Genomic DNA, 6,000 nt, shown 5'->3' with positions numbered 1-6,000 from the left:
ACATTCTTCGCAGATAAATTTAATCCCGGCTGACACAGGTGGCTCTGCTAACAACAATTTACATTGATTTGGAGTTGTATGGTTTATGAAAAGCTTGGAGAAAAAAGGAAGAAACTAATGTAAAAGGCATTCATTTGTGTGATGAAAATGTAATGAACATCTACTGTATGACAGGCCCTGTGCCATGTTCTTGGGACTGAAATGAATTACATAAAGCCTCTGCCTTGCGGGAATCCACCACCAGCGGGGGGAACAGACAAGCGATTATACCACAATTGTATGTGCTATAATGGGGAAAGCATAGGCAGCTGCAGGGTGCCATCCAAACCAGAATCTGAGGAAGGACATGTTTGTGGTGGGCCAGGAATGGTGGACAGGAGCCATGAACTCCAGATCCTATGCTCTGCCTCCAGCTGCTAATCCCAGGCTCCTCTAAGTCTCCTTGGCCTGATTTCTTGTGAGAGGCAGCAGAGAACATGTGGTCCTAGCTAGGGCCAGATGCTCCTTGAAAAGCTCTCCAGAGACTTGTTTGGGCAGCTGCAGACTCTGCTTTCTGAAGAGGCTGGGGTGAGGTAGGGTGGCATTGACCCAGCTATTAAGCTACCTCCCCCGGTCCTCTTAGGACTCTAGGACTTGGCAGGACTAAGGGAGTCTCCAAGTGGCTTGGCTGTTTCCAGTGAACACCAGTGCAGAGCCAGGTGGACCCATCCCACATACAATAATAAAGATAATGATTGTTTTAGTTTCCTGGCTGCTAAAACAAACACCATACAGTGGGTTGGCTTAAGTGATGGGAATTTATTGGCTTGAGGTTTTGAGGCAAGAAGACTAAAATTGAGGCATCAGCAAGGGGATACTTTCTCCCAGAAGACTGGCATTCTGGGGCTGGGTGCCAGAAATTCTCAGTCCTTGGTTTTTCTGTCACAGGGCAATACATATGGCAGCATCCTCTCATTTCTCCTCTGGGTTCCATTAACTTCCAACTTCTGGCTGCTGCCTGTGGCTTCTCTGTCTGATTTTCCCTCTGCTTATAAAGGAGTCTAGTAATCCAGATTAAAGTCCAACCTGATTCACTTGGGCCGCACCTTCATTGAAGTAACTTCTCTAAGAGATCTTATTTACAATAAATCTATACCCACCAAAACATGGACCAAGACAAAGAACATGTCCAATGTGGGACATACAATTCAATCCATTACAATGACAATTATAATTATAATTATTAATGGCAGCAATAGCTCCTATTGAATGAGTCCAAATATACCAGGCCATGTGCTCTCTACACACTCACCTTATACCTCAAGTTGACTATGTAAAATCCACCTTGTTCTCCTCACTTCTCATATGAAGAAAATGAGGCTGATAGAGGGAAAGCAGATTGCCCAACATTGCACAGTTGGTGAGTACCTGTGTCAGGCTTGGATCCCAGGTATGCCAGACTTTCCAGACTTTCCAGCCTATGGACTCCCTATCTCTTCTGTTTTTTGATTGTAATTCCAGCTGGATCCTACCTCCTTCATGACTCTTAGAACCAAAAGGCTAGAGGGAACTTTGTAGATAATTTAGTTGATGGTACTTTAGAACTTCAAGGTCATTTAAAACAACTCCAGACATCTCAGTTCACAGATAAGGAATTAGAGGCCCAAAATGATATGGAGACTTGTCCAAGATCACAAACATGTTGGGGGCAGAAGCAAAACCCAGTCCTGGCTCTTCTGGCTCCCAGGCCTGACCTGTTTCCTCTGTGCCTCTGTTGACTTTCTGCTACTTGGACTCAGTTGTTCTCTATCAGATTGAGTTCTTGGTTCCTCTTTAAAATAATGTCTGCAGAGAAGACACCAATACCAGGCACCCACCCATCCTCTCATTCACCTTTTCTCTGAATGCTCAGGTATTCCCCAGATGGGCTTTGTCTTAGGCCACAGGGACCCATAAGGGCCAGCTCCTCCCCTAAAGGAGACCTCATTCTAGTAGGGGACATAGACAAGGAGAGCCCAGTGTGCTCAGGGCTGTGATAGGGACACACAGGGCCTAAGAGAATCCAGTGGAAGGAACTCACCCACCTGGGGTATCAGGGATGGCTTCATGTGGACAGCCAGAGGGAAGAGGAAAGGAAAAACATGAGCTATCAGTAAGAGGAACCTTGAGAGCTCAAGAGGGTTGGAACAAGCAAAGAGTAAAGAGTGGTGTTGGCAGAAACATTTATCACCCTTAGACCTGTCTACCCAGAGCAGGAACCTCTCTGCAGCTTTTCTGACAGGTGCAGTCCAGCCTTTTGTGCTCTTGACCCTGGTCTTCTAGAGGTCTGCTTCTTGACTGGGCTCTTGTTCCTCTTTCAAAACGACCTGGCCTAGACCATCTTCCTCCAATAAATCACCAGGCCATAGGCTCTGCCAATAAACATCTGGAAGTTCTTCTCTCTTGGCCCATTGTGATCTTAAAAGAGCCCATCTCTTCTGCCACCAGAGAGGGAAAGGGAGGAGGTGATGCCACACCACTCCAGTAACTCTTTCCAAAGCAATTACTACTCCTGACCCTTGAACAGCTACACTTTCACAGGCTAGAGATGGATGACCAATGATGATGGCAAAAATGGCTCCACTGAGAAGTGTAGCAGCTCAGCCATATGAGAGATTTACTAGGGGAAATGACTGAAGGATAAAGGGGAGGAAACAGGTATAGGAAGAGAGCTCTCAGACAGAAAGGCAGGTCTGAAAATGATGAAATTGTGAATGCAGTGTTCATTCCAGAGTAGTGGCAGCTGGGACTGTTAATCTGTTCTGTTCCTGCAGCAGGTAACTGAACTCAGCACATTTCCTGGGCTCTCCAGCATGGGTTCTGTCTCATTTTTTGAACATGGGGTATATTAGGCACCTGTTATGTTGTGTTCAACCTTTGTGCCTTAGCCAAAGCTAAGACAGTAAGTGTCCCATTTCAACATCTTGTTACATAAGAATTATCTCATTTAATTTCCCCAATTTTAAAAGGTAGGTATTATCTTATTATAGAGATACAAAATCATAGGCTTAGCCAGCAAATGATTCTCCTATCACACCTAGTGAGTGGCATAACCAGGATTCAAATTCTGGTTTCCTGTTAGGACCTTGCCACTATACCAACACTGCCATGCCAGGTCAAACTGGAGGGCAACCAAGGTTAATCTGAAATCCTACTATAAATTAGGTAATAGCGGTGCCTCCCAGGTTCATGGCACTTTGCAGTTTAGAAAATATTTTCACATCCACTATTTAATTTCATCCTCCTAACCTGTGAGATGGCTGTTCTCTCCATTTTATAGAAGAGAAAAATGGGATTCAGAAATACGAAATGTTTTGCCCTCATCACCTTACTAGTGAGTGAAGGAGCCCAAATGGACCTGGGATTCTGACTCTGAGTTCTGTGTGCTTATTAATATTACAGTGTTCCCCTGGACAAGTCACCAGTCATTCGTGCAAGTGTTTGTATGTGCCAGTCACACCTGTGGTCCATTGCCAAGACCTCCCAAGGTCCAGACAATGTCCATGCATCTACTCCCAGCCCTGCCCCACCCTCCTCCTGCCTTAAGAAACTGGTTTGGCCAGGTGTGTGGGGCCTGGAGCTGCCAGCTAATCCTGAGTTGTGGTCTTCCACCTCTGACCCTGGGGTCCTAGAGAACTCTAAGCCCAGGATGAGTTCTCTTTTCTCCAGCACAGTCTCTGGTAGCAAGGTCAGGAGTTGTCCACCCAAGGCCCAGTGGGCTGGAGTGCAATTCCAAAGCCTGCCCCTGCCAGCTCACCCGGGGGTGGAGCCAGGGCTCATCCACACCAACTTTAACTTGAGCTGACAGAGCAGCTGTCAGCAGCCAGGCCAGAGCCACATCATGACTGTGGAGCTGCTGCCCCAGGAGCCTGAGGCTGAGACACTCACCCCAGGAGGTTCGTCTAGGCCAGGCTGCACAGGTAGGGGTTGGGCTGGGTCTGGTAGGGACAACTTCTTAGTGACTAGAACATGCAACTCCCCTGTATTTTCTCTTCTCTCTCTCTTTTGCAGCGCTGGTTCTCTGTCACCATCTCTCTCAGTGTCTAGCCTCCTATTTAACAACCATTTCCTCTCAGAATTACATCTGTCTGTCTGGGGTCTGCACAGGGGCTCGCAGTGTGAGCTGGACATGGAACCATGCCAGATGCCTTAGCCCTTTGGTGGCTTGGGAGGCATCAAGGAGAAGTGCCACTCCTGTTCTTCACAATGCATTTTCTCCCCCAGCAGAGCTCCTCCTTACTCATCTCTCCATGCCCGTGCAGAGGGCAGAGCCACTGCCCTCCACAACACCAAGGGCACCATTGACATTGTGCTATTGGGGAATGGTGCCCCCTGGAATTGTGCAATGAGATAACCCTGACGTGGGCCCTGCCCAGAGTATGATCAGTGAGTGACTGGGGTGAATTAAGTGGAATTGAATGCGAATTAAGAAGAACTCCGGTGTGTGAAAGGAAAAATAGCATCATTGGGCCATGTGGGCTAAAAGCAAGAGCAGTGCAAGGGGCAGCACAGAGGCAGCCTGGAAAGGAGGGGTGAGTGAGGGCTCGGTGGTAAGAGATGGTGCTGAAAAGATCTCTGGAAGTGAGCCTAGAATCAAGGCTGCTGTCCCCAGTTCAGCGATCTTCGTCCCACTGGAAGGGAGAAAACAGAACCAGTTTCTTCCTTCCCACCAGGAGGGAAACATTTCTTGCTTTTATTCTCCCAATATAAGGCTAAGAGAAAAGGGAGTGGTGTTAAAGCACAGTTTTTTGAGTCAGTCAAACTCAAATTCAAACCCCAAACAATCTACAGGATTGTTCAAAATCTCCACTAGTTAGGGACTTCACCAATGAGCTTTAGTTTCCTCACCTGCAAAATGAGGGAATAATAAAGCTAACCCATACTGTTAATTTAACAATTGAGACCAGATTTGTGATGTGATATGCCTTACACAGTATGTCTGGCACATACTGGTAAATATTACTTTCCTTCTCCCTCATTGTTCTGGAAGAGGAAGTTCTCAGCAGGAAGGGAGTCTGAGAGTGGTTTTTCTGGAAGAACTTGTAGGTATTCAAGGTGGTGGCCAGCCAGAGGGATAGCAGAATCTCCTCGGGAGTCTACTGGGGGCAGGAGTGCTGGAAGGAGGAAAAGGAACACCCAGGCAACAACAAGTAGGGGGGTACTCTTCCATTCGGAAAACTCTTATTCTACGGCTTGGATTCAGGGGCTCCAAGGGATGAGGATCCACTTAATAGCATTAACATTTGATTCCTAATGCTCAAAACCCCACCCTTAATGCTTCATTCCTTAGCTGAAGTTTTTCCATCTTAGCTATCACAATGTCAGACTCCGTAGGACTAGAACAAATCCAAGGCTGACTCTCACCCATGGCTCCTAGAAGGGAATGTGCTACTTGAAGTGAAAGAGCATTTATAGGCACTGGAGGCTGAGGGGAAGCATCACCAAGGGGTGGGGTCACCCACAATGGACGGCCTTGGTTCTGGTCTGAGGGTTGGGGCAGGGAGCCCAGTGGGGAGAGGAAGCAGGGCTGGTCTGCATGCTTCCAATTCAGTAAGAATAGCCAGCAACCTCTCTTTTCCATGCCCTCAGCTAAGTCCTCATCTCCACCTAAGCTATTGCACCAGCTTCCTAATTTTCATCCACCCCGCAATGCTGGCCCAAGCAGGATTTTCTAAATGCCAGTCTGATTCCGTCCTCATCACCCCCCTGTCCCACACGCTCCATCTAGACTCCAGGTGGTCCAGAACAAGCCGTCCCCTGAACACATTATGCCTGTTTACACTCCTCTGTCTTGCTCATTCTTTTCTCTCCTCCAGGAGTACCTGTCTAGCCCAGTATCTCCTACTCCTGTCCAATATCCACCTCGCTCCCTGCAACACAGTTTGTTACAAAACATTCCACCTTCATTCTTTAAGCACTTGACTGTACCACTTGCTGGGGCATGAAAATGAATAAGGCACCAAGGTGACTGTCCCTGAGGGG

The 6,000-nt window shown here is 47.5% G+C and overlaps 1 protein-coding gene across 1 annotated transcript in view; it reads left to right on the top strand.

Annotated features, from left to right (window-relative positions):
* Positions 1–3,813: 3,813 nt before the first annotated feature.
* SLC5A9 (solute carrier family 5 member 9) overlaps positions 3,814–6,000 on the top strand; it is a 34,032-nt gene continuing 31,845 nt past the window's right edge. Inside the window, exon 1 of the mRNA XM_077149743.1 lies at positions 3,814–3,938. The gene's annotated coding sequence lies outside the window, so the exon portion shown is untranslated. The remainder of the gene's footprint in view (positions 3,939–6,000) is intronic.

This window comes from Tamandua tetradactyla, chromosome 2 (genome assembly GCF_023851605.1).
Source record: "Tamandua tetradactyla isolate mTamTet1 chromosome 2, mTamTet1.pri, whole genome shotgun sequence".
Taxonomy (NCBI): Eukaryota; Metazoa; Chordata; class Mammalia; order Pilosa; family Myrmecophagidae; genus Tamandua; species Tamandua tetradactyla.
The sequence above is the reverse complement of the archived record's forward strand: the minus strand, read 5'-3'. Positions and strand labels throughout refer to the sequence as shown.